This window comes from Mauremys mutica, chromosome 3 (assembly GCF_020497125.1).
Source record: "Mauremys mutica isolate MM-2020 ecotype Southern chromosome 3, ASM2049712v1, whole genome shotgun sequence".
NCBI classification, from domain to species: domain Eukaryota; kingdom Metazoa; phylum Chordata; order Testudines; family Geoemydidae; genus Mauremys; species Mauremys mutica.
The window spans coordinates 200986411-201000375 of record NC_059074.1 but is presented as its reverse complement, the minus strand read 5'-3'; the positions used below and the strand labels follow the sequence as shown (position 1 = coordinate 201000375).

At 47.6% G+C, this 13965-nt stretch overlaps 1 long non-coding RNA gene across 1 annotated transcript; it reads left to right on the top strand.

Annotated features, from left to right (window-relative positions):
• The first annotated feature begins 6419 nt into the window (after positions 1-6419).
• LOC123367210 lies at positions 6420-13080 on the top strand. Its single transcript, XR_006578356.1, has 7 exons — positions 6420-6599; positions 7343-7393; positions 8399-8485; positions 9976-10117; positions 10230-10564; positions 11392-11438; positions 12705-13080. It is a non-coding gene; the product is annotated as an uncharacterized LOC123367210 (long non-coding RNA).
• The last annotated feature ends 885 nt before the right edge of the window (positions 13081-13965 follow it).

The window sequence follows — 13965 nt, the reverse complement described above, 5'->3', positions numbered from 1 at the left end:
ACGCTCCGCCGGCATGCCGCCAAAGGCAGCCTGCTTGCCGCCCTTGCGGCGACCGGCAGAGCGCCCCCAGTGGCTTGCTGCCCCAAGCACGCGCTTGGTGTGCTGGTGCCTGGAGCCGCCCCTGCAAGAGAGGACACGGCCAGCTTTAGGCCGATTCCCGGGAATCGGGCCCCGCGCCTGTGCCTAAGAGGGCCCCATGCCTTAGGTGCATTTTTTTTTTTTTACTTACCTGGCACCTGCGGGGGTGGGTGTCCTGGTCTTCAGCGGCATTTCGGCAGTGGGGGGAGTCCGCTCTGGGTCTTTGGCGGTGGGGGGGTCCGCTCCGGGTCTTTGGCGGCATTTTGGCAGGGAGGGGGGGTTCTGCTCCAGATCTTTGGTGGCATTTCAGCAACACATAAGTGAGTGGTATACAGAGCCAGTCTGAAGCCACACACATGCAGAAGATGCATCCTGGGTTACCCTTTGGAGTGAGATATGGGGTTCGACTACCCTAGCCTGAGGAAAAGGGTGCCAAAATTCAGAATAGGCTCCCTAACCATTTATAGTAACTCCCTTCACAAACCTTCCTTTCTCCCTTCTTGCCCATTCCCCCTTGCCCATCCCTCCCTCCCCATGACCTCACCATAATTGGGACTCGTGCTGCCCTGTGTACTAGCCAAGGGACAGTGAGAAAGAGGTGTGTGTAGTTTTTGTGATTCACATCTGTGAGTGCACTCACAATACTGTCTCTGTTCATTGTTTCTTTGGCTTCTGCAGATGTGCCCTTGAGAACCCACTCCCCCACACTGGCGGAGCATGTCCATCAGATAAGGCAGAGAACCAGGAGGATATTTCCGCAAAGTGCTTCAGTCAACAGATGCAGCACATAGCAAAACAAGAGCGTGGAGGGAGACAATTAATGAAGGACTCAGGCTGGACAGCCTGGAAAGAACACACAGGCAGGAGTGGATGATAAAGCTCCTGGAGGGCCAGAGACAGCTGTTCAAGTCCCTCATTAGTCTGCACTCTGAGCACCTCTGTGCATGGCTCCCCATGCAGCCACTACAGAACTCCGATCTATGCCCTCTCCAAACTCCTCAAGTGTTCCCGGTCCTTCCGAGTACCCTGTGCACTCCTCGCCTGGGGACTGGTTTTCCCACGGAGCTACACCCAGCTGTGAGAGCCCTAACAGCGAGACTGTTCCTCAATTTCACGTCCCTATTTGACCAAAAGTTTGTGTTTTATCCCATTATTAAACTTGAGTCTCTTGAAATAAAATGAGTCTTTATCTGTGACATACATACATTGCTTAGTGCTAACATTAAAACACAGTGGCTATAGGTAGGAATATTTGCTCCTTGCAATTAATGCTCAGGAAGCAAGCACTACAGGGGTAATTCATGGTGGCACGTAAACATTGCTTGGCTGAATGCATCACATACAGCAGGGGTCCCCAACCTTTTTCGTCTGGCGCCCGCCAGACGAAGGACCGTGGCAGCGGTCAAGCATCCGCTGAAATGCCACCGAAATTCGGCAGCGACGCCTCTGGATGACGCCGCTTGTTGGCGGCAAGCGGTGTCATCCAGAGGCATCGCCGCTGAAATGCCACTGAATTTCGGTGGCATTTTGGCAGATGCTCGACCGCTGGCCAAGACGCGGGGGCATTTAGATGCCCCTGTGGGTGCCATGGCGCCCGCGGGCACTGCATTGGGGACCCCTGACATACAGTAACATTACTGGGAATTATTGTCAAAATGCTCCTTCAAAGCCTCTTTGATTTGAGTAGCCTTCAGCTGCACCCCTCTAATTGGAGCATCCAGATACAAAGGCAATCAGCAGCCAGCTGATCAGCCTCAATGGTCCACCCCTGATTTGCTAATATTATGGAGAGTAGAGCTGGCCACAATCACCATAGAAATATTTTCCTCACTGGGGTCTAACCAGCCAAAAAGACAGCACCCGTGACCTTATAATCAGCCAAAGGCACATTCAATGCTTCATGAGCCATGGGAGCAAGGAGTAGGCGCGATCTTCAAGAATCACTATGGGCATCTGCACATCCCCCATTGGAATCCTCTGGTCTGGAAAAGAAGTTCCAGCGTGCAAGTTTTTATACACTCTGAAAGATGTCAGCATCATGCATCTTCCCTGGTGGCTCTCCACTGATATCAGTGAAATGGCCCCAGTGATCCACCAGCGCCTGCAAGACCATGGAGAATAGCTCTTTTGGTTGATGTACTCCGTCACAAGATGTTTGGGAGCCAAAATAGGGATATGCATTCCATCTATCACCCCGCCGCAGTTAGGGAATCCCACTGCCTCAAAGCCATCAATTATCTCCTGGACATTACTGAGAGTCAAAGTCCTTTGTAGTCGAAGGCGATTTAATGGCCCTACACACTTGCATCGCCGCAGCCCCCAAGGTGGACTTTCCAACTCCAAACTGATTTGCAACTGACTGGTAGCAGTATGAGGTTGCCAGCTTCCACACACTGATTGCCACTCGCTTTTCCATTGCGAGGGAAGCTGTCATTCCGGTGTCCTTGTGTCGCAGTGCTGGGGAGAGCGCACACACAGTTCCAGGAAGGTGGCTTTGCGCACCCAAAAATTCTGCAGCCACTGCTCATCATCCCATACCTGCATCACAATGCGATCCCACCACTCAGTGCTTGTTTCCCGAGCCCAGTACCAATGGTCCACCATGGCAAGCTGTCCCGTGAATGACAGCAGCAATCTTGAATTACTTGTTTCCGTGGCAGACATCAAGTAACTCTGTTTCACAGCTCATTAAATACTGCAAGACCAGCTACATTGTGTTCATAATGCTCATCACCAGAATGGTCAGCAGCTCAGGAGCCATGCTGTCAGGCGGAGATGGCAGGCACACAGTTTACAAGGGCTGTTGAAAAACTATGTGAAATGAAGTAGGAAGCCCATGGAATGATGGGACGGAAAGAACTGCATCATGGGATGGCAAGCACATCCACATGATGCACTGTGATCCATTTCCAGAACTCCCAGTGGCAGAGGGTGGGGAACTGCACTGTGCAAGAGCAACAACTGTGGATGCGTTCTGCTAACACAAGGAGCATTGTGTGAACATGCTCCATCAATGTCATTAAAGTGATTTACGATCATTGACACTGAGTACCTTTCCCAGACCTAAAGAAGAGCTCTGTATAAGCTCAAAAGTGTCTCTCTTTCACTCACAGAAGTTGGTCCAATAAAATATTACCTCACCTACCTTGTCTCTCTAATGTCCTGGGACTATCACAGCTACAACTACACTGCAAATATGAAAACTGATGTCAGATCCTTAAAGACTTTAATGAAGCCAAATTCCAGAAAGCCACAGTACAGAGCCGACATGGAGTCTAGTTGCAACTGTACACACTGGTTCTTATAACTAGACTGCTGAAAGACTGATAAAAGGAAACACATTTTCACATAGTCCACAAGTAGCCTATGGAACTCACTACCACAAAATATCCTGGAGGCCAAGATCCAAAAAAGATTGGACATTTATATGGATAACAAGAACATGCAGCATTACAATGACAGGGATTAAAAGCAGCAACACCCCCAAAAAATAATTCAAAACAGTTTCATTCCTCAGGCGATAAACCCTCCCATAACTGATGGGATTAGGAAGAAATTTTCCTCATAAACCTGCTGACTCTTAACTTTTCCTGTGCTCTCCTCTGAAGCATTGTTGGAAACAGGATAATAACTTGTATTTATATAGTGTCTTAAATATTCAAAGCACCTTGTAATCCTCAAATTACTATTTCCATGATACTGGTAGGGAAACTGAGGCAGAAAGATTAAAGGTAAGATTTTCAGAATAGTCTATGGGACCTGGACCCCCCCCCCCCATTTTCAAAAGTGACTTAGGGCTAGATTCACAAGGGGAAAGCAAAGCTCAGCATTGCAGTGCCTAACTTTTAGGCACCCAGTGAAACTCACAAACCCAGATGTAGGTGCCCAGGTTCCCTATACAATACAGGGGTGAGTTAGACACCTTAGAATGGGATCCACAAAAGTTGGCGTGCTGAGTGGAGAGCCACCTGAGCTCACCCATAGTCGATGCCAAGGAGAGGGATGTCTCTCAAAGAGAGCTGGGTGCCTAAACTGGAGCAGAAGGGAAATGCTTAGTTAGCTCTGCTCGGGATTCACAGCCAGCAATGCTCTCCTGGAGTCAGGTGCATAAGCCATTTCTTGCAAGAAAGGCAATGGTAAGCCCAACTCCACACCAAGAGCTGGGGAGCAAGGAAACCTCCCGTATAACCTTTAAGCCAGTGGTTAGGGTACTCCCTGAGGAGATGGGAGACCCCTGTTCAATTCCTCCCTGTGCCTGATGAGAGGATAGGATTTGAAGCTCCCACTGTGCAGATGACTGCCCCAACCAATGGGCTAGGGGATATTCTGATGTGGGTTTCTCTCCTCCTGTCAAAGCTGTTCCACTTTGTGTAAATAATTAAACATGCAGTGGGCCAGAGAGCATGCGAGAATGACTCCATAGCCCAGTGCTTAGGGCACCCACCTAGGAGGTTAGGAGACTGATATTCAAATGCCTCTCCTCATCAGGCAGCTGGGAGAAACAAACTGGGGTCTCCCACATTTTGGGTGAGTATCCACATTGGGCTAAAGGTCCTCCTGCTTCCTTCATATTTTTTATAGTCAGGCAAGGTCTCAGCACACTGACTGGATCAAGCCCTGCAGGAAAGATAAGTAGGGTGATGCCTATTTTGAGAATCCTGGTAAGGCTTAGGCAACAGATAGGTGTCTGAGCACCTGCCCAGCAGCAGAAACTTATATGCTTCGGGGACTTTTGCAGCAAATAAATTAGGTGCTTAAGGGATTTAGGTACCTCCAGAGTTAGGTGGCAGCTGAGCAGTGGTTTTGTGAATGCCAGTGTCACCTACATCCATTTGTGAACCTGGCCCAAAGCGCCTAAGGTCCTTTTGAAAATGAGACTGAGGTTTCTAGGTAACTTAGAGGGAAATGTTCAAAATCTCAGAAGGGATTTTTTCCCAGATCACGTCTGTGGCAGAGCCTGGATTGGAATTTGAGACTTTTTGACTCCTTTGTTCGGTCCATCAGGCTACATTTCCTAACTGGATGGATTCGATGCAAGCAGTTTTAAACCCATACTTAGTATTTATAGACTAGTTAAAGGATGGTGAGCCAGGGTGAGAAAAGAGGGAGTCATAGTCAGTCAGCAATGATGAATAGCTCCACAAAAGAAATCAGCTTTGAAGGATGACAGCACCCCCAAAAATATTCACTTCACACAATAAGACCTGTTTAATTCTAGGTGTGTTTAAGTCATTTATTTCTTTGATACTCTGTTCCATATTAAATGTAAATTTGAATATAAGCTAATATATATAACATATACAATTCACAGTTTAGGCTTAAACCAGCATTTTTATTGGCAGGAAATGAATTGTCAATACCTTCTACAATTACCAGAATAACCTATGAAAGGACCTTCTGTTCCTCAACCGCCAAATGATAAATCAGGATCACTTTTTCATAATATTATGCCCTGGGTTCTGAGGAGATAAATAACCTTAGTAAAACTCAAAAAAGAGAAAATTTGAGCCAGCCAGGGGCCTAACTACAGTATGATCTCACAATAGGGTAAACCTGGAGTAGCTCCATTGGAAATTAATGGACTTCCCCCACTGCAAATCCAGTATAAATGAAATCAAAATCTGGCCACAACTCTCTAAGAGCACCTGTGTGATTTCCACCAGACATTAGAGAAAATTTCTCCCCAGAGATGAAATGTGGCAGGTGCAATTTCAAGCTCATTGCATTTCTTTTGGGAAAGTATATGAAAATCAGGCTCCAATGAGAGATTAGCTTCAACCTTAACTTGGAAGAGATAACAAGTCCCTCGGGCATATGAAAAAGCAGGAATCACAATGGTAAGGAGATTTAGTTAGAAAGCTCTTGGGAGCAAAAATGCAACCAAAGAATTTATATACAGTGAAAACTGTACAAGGCTTGCGTGGAGAAGGAGTGAGAATGGGTCCCTGGAGTCATAACTGAGAGAATAAGCAAGAGCTAGTACATGCAAACAAAACTTGTGGCAGTTTCAATAGCAATTTAATTTGTATAAAGACTGCAGGGACTGGATCTTACCACTAGGACCTGGCGAGGTCCTTGGATACTCAGGGCAGACGACGAAGGCTATGGAGGAAAGGGATGTCTCGAGAAGATGCATTTCTATATGGGAAAACCCCTTTTGTACTCTGTGCCTTATATACTGTGGGGATTCAAGGGTTATTTGGTGACACTAAAGCTGTTGGTATGACCCCAGAGAACCTCAGCTCCCTGATATGAAATCAACCTGTGATGAGCCAATGACATCACAATAATGGCTGATTGTGCCAAGACCATTGGGCTGGAAACATTCTGTCCCCCAGAGCCCCGTTGCTATGAAGGAGTTGGAGGGTGACTGGGACTGTGCTGATGAGATTGAAGGAATGAGGAGGCAAGGAACGAGATGACTCCACTAACTATGACAATGTGCCATTTACTGGAGAAAGTCCTGGGGTCTCCAAGGGAAGATGGAGGGCCCAAATCAGGACTTGCAGTGACAGCACAAGGTGGGATAGGCTGAGAAATAGTCACCTTTCCAAGCCCCAGACTTGTTCATTTGAATCCCAGGAGAGTTTATGTCTGCAATTGGAAACTGGAGATGGAGAAGCCCTCCAATGAGTCTCATTAACAAAGCCAGTCTCTGCACAATAAACCAGTGCAGGATATTTCTTTGCAGCGCATTACTGAAGACTTAATTCTACTTTGGATTTAAATGTGCCAGACACTGGGGATGCCAACTCTTCCCAGGGCTATTTCTCCCACCCCTGGATAGCCGTTGCTGAGGCATTGCTCTACGCACACTTCCTGCAGGGCAGTGCTGGGCTTCTTCAGAAACACCAAGTCTTCCTTGCCTCTTGTTTTTCATGTCATTCCCAGGAACAGATCCAAGGCCCATTGAAGTGAATGGAAATACTCTATTACAGCTGAATTCCAGTCAGCCCTGGGCACTGTTTCACAGATTACCTCATTCTCCCATTTCCAGTCAGTTCCTTGGCACTGCTTGGAAGCAGTTCTAAGATGGTGCCTGCACAGGCTGAGTTCCCTCTTTCTGGGCATTGATTTTTAAGATAAGAGTACCAATGGCTCGATGAGCCATTGAGCCACAGGACAACGAGCAAAGAGCCACAATCAAATTGGCAGGGGTAGTTGAGTGCTACTCTGGTAGGCGTTGGGCTGGCAAGAGCTCAGCACCAACAGGTAAGTAGACATTAACCTGAAATGTAACTGAGAATGTAATCTTCTCCCACAGGTAAATGGACAATTATTTAAATCGTGCTGAGAGTGCCATCAGCTCCCACAGGTAAGTAGACAATGACTCACACTCTTACAGACAAGCAGCCAGGGAGCTCAGCTCTCTCAGGCAAGTGGACGATGATCCCCACTGTTACAGACAAGCAGACAAGCAACCAAGCTAAAACTATCCGGTTGCTGGCAAGTCCCTTGCCTCAAGCCAGTCATGTTTACACCAACCAAGATTTCTCTTCAGTGAGATATCATGGGCCCAAGAGAGGAGCTAGGCCAGCCCAGCAGGTTGCAGGATGGAGGGAGCCTACCTTTGTCTCTGTGAGCCACTGGACGATCAGTAATTGACCATGGAGCTGCACTTGAACTGGCAAGGGCAGTAAAGCACCATTCTGCAGGGTTTCGGCAAGCCCAGTTCCAACAGGCAGGGTGCTGGCAAGATCAATTCTGACAGGCAAAGGGTTATGGGTTAAGAACATAAGAATGGTGTGACAGACTGTACCCCTATATTTATCCTTTTTACAAGACAGTGATCAATTTTGTTCAAGGTATCCCTTGTGAGGCATCATTTGAAAACTCAATCTACTAAATATTGTTGTCCTGGTAAAATGTGTATATCAACATTGTATGTAAAGTTACAAGATTCTACTGTATAACATTGCTATATCATGCTCCAAGCTTAGAAAAGCAGGAACAAACCAGTTCCTCAGAAACAAAAGACAACCAACACCTTGGCCAAATGTCAACAAAGACAAGTAGACCATCACCTACTTAAGCGGACAGTCTTTGGCAGGAAGAAGGGTGTAAGCAAAAACTTTACTGATTTACAATAGAACACAGACTTGCAGTCACCTGAATCCTGGCTGGAGATAATCCTCAAGGAGGGGAGAATGGTATAACAAGATAGGACACCTCTCTCCTCCACGTCTCTCTGCTCATGGCAGTAACAATGCCTGAAGTTGCATCTGATGAAGTGGATTTTAGCCCACGAAAGCTTATGCCCAAATAAATGTATTAGTCTCTAAGGTGCCATAAGTACTCCTCATTGTTTTTGCTGATACAGACTAACACGGCTACCACTCTGAATGCCTGAAGAAACATTGAACTGGGGGGAGGGGTCCCAACCAGTAAGGACTGCAAAGAGCATTTGGTGAGAAAAAGCTTTCATTTGAAGCCATTTAGCTTGCTACGTTTGGTATTTGTTTGCATTTTATCTTTTTATTTTCTTTGTGACCAATTCTGACTTTTGTTCCTCATTACTTGTAATCTCTTAAAATCTATCTTCTATTGTTAATAAACTTGTTTTACTGTTTTATCTAAACTAGTGTGTTTGGAATGAAGTGTTTGGAGGAAACTCCACTTGAAATAAAAAGGTTTCTGCACATCATTTTCCACTGATGAAATGACAGACTTTATATGAGCTTGCATTGTCCAGTAGAGAGCTGGGTAGTACTAGATGCACATTTTATGGGGAAGCTCTGGGACTGGGAGTGTGGTGGTGATGTTGTCCTCTATGAAATTCATGAGTGGCTGGCCAGAGCATTCATGGAATTCAGCTGGGAGTGACTTTCCCTGCTAGAGACTGGTCAGGAGTGGTGGTTCTCGCAGCAAAACCGTGTAAAAGGCACCCTAGATTGGAGAATTCAGGGGACACAGCTGTTCAACAGTCCACATTGTACCCTGGGAAATTCACAAATGGCCATACTGGGTCAAACCAAAGGTCCATCGAGCCCAGTAGTCTGTATTCTGACAATGGCCGGTGCCAGATGCTTCAGAGGCAACAAACAAGGCAATTTTGAGGGATCCATCCCGTCATCCAGTCCCAGCATCTGGCAGTCACATGTTCTGGGACACCCAGAACATGGTGTTGCATCCTCAACCCTCTTGGCTAATAGCCATTGATGGTGAATTCTCCATGAATGTATCTAATTCTTATATAGTAGAGTTATCTTATTTTCAATCCCTTTCCTAATGGTTTCTAACATTGTTAGGTTTTTTGACTGACGCTGCACATTGAGTGGATGTTTTCAGAGAACTATCCACAATGATACCAAGATCTCATTCTTCAGTGGTAATAGCTAATTTAGACCTCATCTTTTTGTATGTATAGTTGGCATTATGTTTTCCAATGTGCATTAGTTTGTATTTATCAACACTGAATTTAATCTGCCATTTTGTTGCCCAGTCACCCAGTTTTGTGAGATCCCCTTTATAACACTTGGCAGTCAGCTTTGGACTTAACTATTTTGAGTAATTTTGTATCATCTGCAAACTTTGCCACCTCGCTGTTTAATCCCTTTTCCGGCTCATTTATGAATTTGTTGAATAGCACTGGTCCCCCCGTACAGACCCTACTCTTTACCTCTCTCCACTGTGAAAACTGACCATTTATTCCCACCCTTTGTTTCCTAACTTCTAACCAGTTACTGATTCATGAGAGCCCTTCCCTCTCCTCCCGTGACTGTTGACTTTGCTTAAGAGCATTTGGGTCTTCTCCAATAAAACGTTTAATCCTCATTACAACAAATAAATCCTTTTTCCTAACTATCAGTTCTTCCCCCAGGCAAATAATGCTACTCCCTCCCCAAAACCAATTCAGACCTTACACAGATAGGTTTGCATTTTCTCCCATTGTTATAGACAGACTGCGGGTGAGCTCAGCTTACATGGGTAAGCAGACAATGTCTTCAACTGTTATGCACAAGCTTTCTGTGAGCTCAGCTCCTATTGACAACTACACGTTGACTTGCAGTGATGCTGAGAGTCCAATCAGCTCCATCAGGTAAGTGGACAATGATTCCAGCTTTTATAGACAGGCTGGCAGCGAGCTCAGCTCCCACAGATAAGTGAACATTGATTTGAAATGTTACTGACAATGTAATCCTTTCCCACAGGTAAATGCACAACGACTGAAATCACCTTGACAGTGCAATCAGTGGACAAGACTCTCACTCTTTTAGACAGGCTGCCCGGGAACTCAGCTCCCATGGCAAATGGACAGTGGTCTCCGCTGTTATGGATAAATGCTGAAACCAGCCAGTTGCTGGCAAGCCCCCTGCCTCAAGCCAGCAGCCAGTGATGTTTACATTGACAAGGATTTCTCTGCAGTAAAATGCCATGAGCCCACAACAGGAGCTGGGCCAGCCTGGCAGGCACAGGACAGAGCATGTCTTTGTCTCTACGAGCCATGGGATGATCAGCAACCGACTATGGAGGAAGCCACACTCAGGTTGGCAAGGGTGGTTCCAGCAAGCCCAGTTCCAACAGGCAGGGGAACAAGTTCTGCCCCAATAAATCATTTAATCCTCCTCCCCACAAATAAATCATTGGCCCTACAATTCAATTCTTCACTTAAATGAATTAATGCTGCTCCCTCCTCAAACCAACAGGTAAATTGACATTTTCCCCTCCCCCCCTCGTTGTTACAGACAGGCTCCCACGGCAAGTGGATCTGCATCCGGCTCTCCTATTTAACGGATGAGCTGCCGGTGAGCTCCCCTCCTGCGGGCCAGCAGGCAACGATCCCCACTGTTCCGTATAAGTGAGCAAGGAACCCTGCCAAAACTGGCCATTTGCTGGCGAGTCGCCTGCCTCAAGTCACCAGCCAGTGACTTTACACCAAAACCAAGATTGTTCTTCAGCAAGCTGCTGTGGGCCCACAACAGCAGCTGGGCCGGCACATGGGGGCACCTGACTTTGTGTCTATAGCCATGGGACAATTGGTGATGGACTATGCACCTAACTCAAAATGGCAGGGGCGGTCAAGCATGGCTCTGGTGGGTAGGATTCCAGCAAGCCCAGTTCCATCAAACAGGGAATGAGTTCTGTCCAGGTACAAGGCTTAATCCTCCTCCTCAAATAAATCATCTGCTGTAAAAAGTAGTTCTTCCCCTAAGTCAATTAATTATACCCCTCTGCTCAAAACAACTCACACCTCATGCAGCTAAATGGACAATGACTCCAATTGTTACAAACAGGTAGACAGGGAGCTCAGCTCCCACAGGCAGGTTGGATACTGACTTGTAATTTAACTGATTTTGTAATCCTCTCCCACAGGTAAAAGGAAAATGAATATATGCTGGCAGTGCAATCAGCGCCTACAGGTAAATGGCCATTGACTCCCAGTGTTGCAGTCAGGCTGCCAATGAATTCCACTTCCACAGGTTAATGGATAATGATCCCACTGTCACAGACGGGTTTCTGATGAGTCTGCTTCACTGTCAGGGGTGCTGGAACTATGGGTGCGGGGGTGTGACAGCACCCCCTGGCTTGAAGTGGTAACAACAACCAAATACATGGTTTCCGTTTTCAACACCCCCACTATACAAATTGTTCCAATGCACCTTTTCACCATGCCTAGGGTTACCACAGAGCAACTGTGAAAAAACGGGATGGGGGTTGAGGGTAATAGGAGCCTATATAAGAAAAAGTCCCAAAAAACGGGACTCTCTCTTTAAAAACATGACATCTGGTCACCAACCAAAGGTGTCCTCCCTTTCAAATCAGTTTCCTGAGGTTCAAGGGCTGACATCTAGTGGGTGTTAAAGTTACTGCTCACAGGAGCTCTGTGAAATGCTCCTCATCTCCCCGGGAAGTACAGGTCCGTTGCAACTTACGCGCATTTAACATGCGCAATTTCAGCTTTACGCTGTAGGGCCGGAGTCAGGGGGCGTGGCCTCACGATTTAAAGGTCCTGGGGCACCAGCTGTGGCTGGGAGTCCCAGGGCCTTTAAATCACCCAGGGGGCTCCCAGCTGCAGAGGTGGCTGGTAGCCTCTGGGGTGAACTAAAGGGCCCGAGGCTCCAGCCACTGTGGAGCTCCGGGCCCTTTAAATGCCAGCCCCAGCCCGGCGGCCGGAGCTGCGGGCAGGATTTAAAGGGCTTGGGGATGTAATTTTGAGTATACGCGGTTTTTGCTTTATGCGCTAACCGCGGAACAGAACCCCCGCATAAGATAAGACTTGCCTGTACCTGTAGCCAGGCAGAGATCATTAGTGACCTAGGATGATATAGTGGCTAGAGCCCGGGTTCAAAGGATTTCAAGGATGAGATTCAGAAGGGCGGCGGGTCTGTCTGGTCCAGTTCAGGAGTGGGTGAAATGGAATCAGGGAGCAGAGACCCATTTTGAAGGGATAGTGGATCTTGTTGGGCGTGGGGAGGCACTGTGCCCATCAGGGAGTAAAGGGAAGAACTGAAAAGGTGGAGCCAGTCTAGTATGTTTTGGAAGAGGAGTCGAGAAGGGACAAGAAGTCTGGGGGGATTGGAGAAAATGGGGAGTGGAGCTAGTGGTGAGGATCCTGTGCAAGGAGGCCATAGGCAGGTCAGATTCACATTGACTGGTGCATTTTTCCTTTTTATGTTTTTCTTCAGTAAAATGCCATGGACTCACAACAGCGGCTGGCCACCCAGCAGGCACAAGAGGGAGCCATAAAAGAGGGAGCCATAAAACGGATGCCACCTCCTGGGGGAGGGCAGAGAGATCAATGGTGTCTTTTGGGGATTAGGCAAGGCTGTCTAGACAGAGGAAGAGGAGCGAGCAAGGGGCAATGTCTGCCCTGCACCAAAGTCAACCCCTGGAGAAAATTCATGTAGTAGTTGGGACAGTCTCCTCATTCCAAAAACCTTTAGGGAACTACAGGAGAACTAACGTGCAAACCAAACTGTCACAATGGTGCTCAGCAACTTTTGAGAACTCCCAACTGAAACTTTGTCTCTGTGGTCACTGCAGCACCAATTCCCAGCTCCTCATGCCCAAAAAAAAAAAACGTGCAATACTTTGAATATTAAAGCTACTTCCTAAAACAGTTTTCTCTTCAAATACATCTGTTCCTGTTCAACCTGAACTCTCCCCTTTTGCAGGTATGTGTTAATTTTTCACCTCAGTATCTCAGAGGCACGTGTACCTAAGGTGGCAGAGGTATGATGTTAACTGTGTTGTTTAAACTAAACTTCTCATGTTACATAAGGGAACAAATAAAACCTAATGGGGCCATAGTTCATTTTTCTATACAACTGTCTTAACACAGGTGTGTCCATTTCATCCAGAATGTACAGACCCCCTACCCCAGGATATATGCGAGTCTGGTATTGTACAAATGATTTACCCACATACCTGAGCTCTTGCTCTTTTAGCTCTTTGGGGGAGCTGGTTAAATTTCTGAGAATCCCATTTCTCTCTTCTCTTCATTCTTCTCCTTCCCCCGCCCCCCTTGTGAGCTCTGGCCCGGCCCAGCCTGTGTGGAACTGAACTCTCCCTTCTGCACTAGGGCTTGTGTGCTCACCCTGGGGGCTGCTTACTGCCCTGACCACCTCCTTTGGGTGCCCGGCTCCTACTCTGCCCCTCCCCCCCGTTCCTCTGGGGCTTCCCTCCCCCTCTTCCTGCCCCTCTCGTTCCTCTAGGGCTTCCCTCCCCCCCTTTCTGCCCCCCCCCGTTCCTCTGGGCTCCCGCCCCTCATCTCCCCCTTCCCGCCTCCCCGTTCCTCTGGGGCTCCCCCTCCTCATCTCCCCCTTCCCGCACCCCCCCCGTTCCTCTGGGGCTCCCGCCCCTCATCTCCCCCTTCCCGCCCCCCCGTTCCTCTGGGGCTCCCCCTCGCCCCCCCCCGTTCCTCTGGGGCTCCCCCTCCTCATCTCC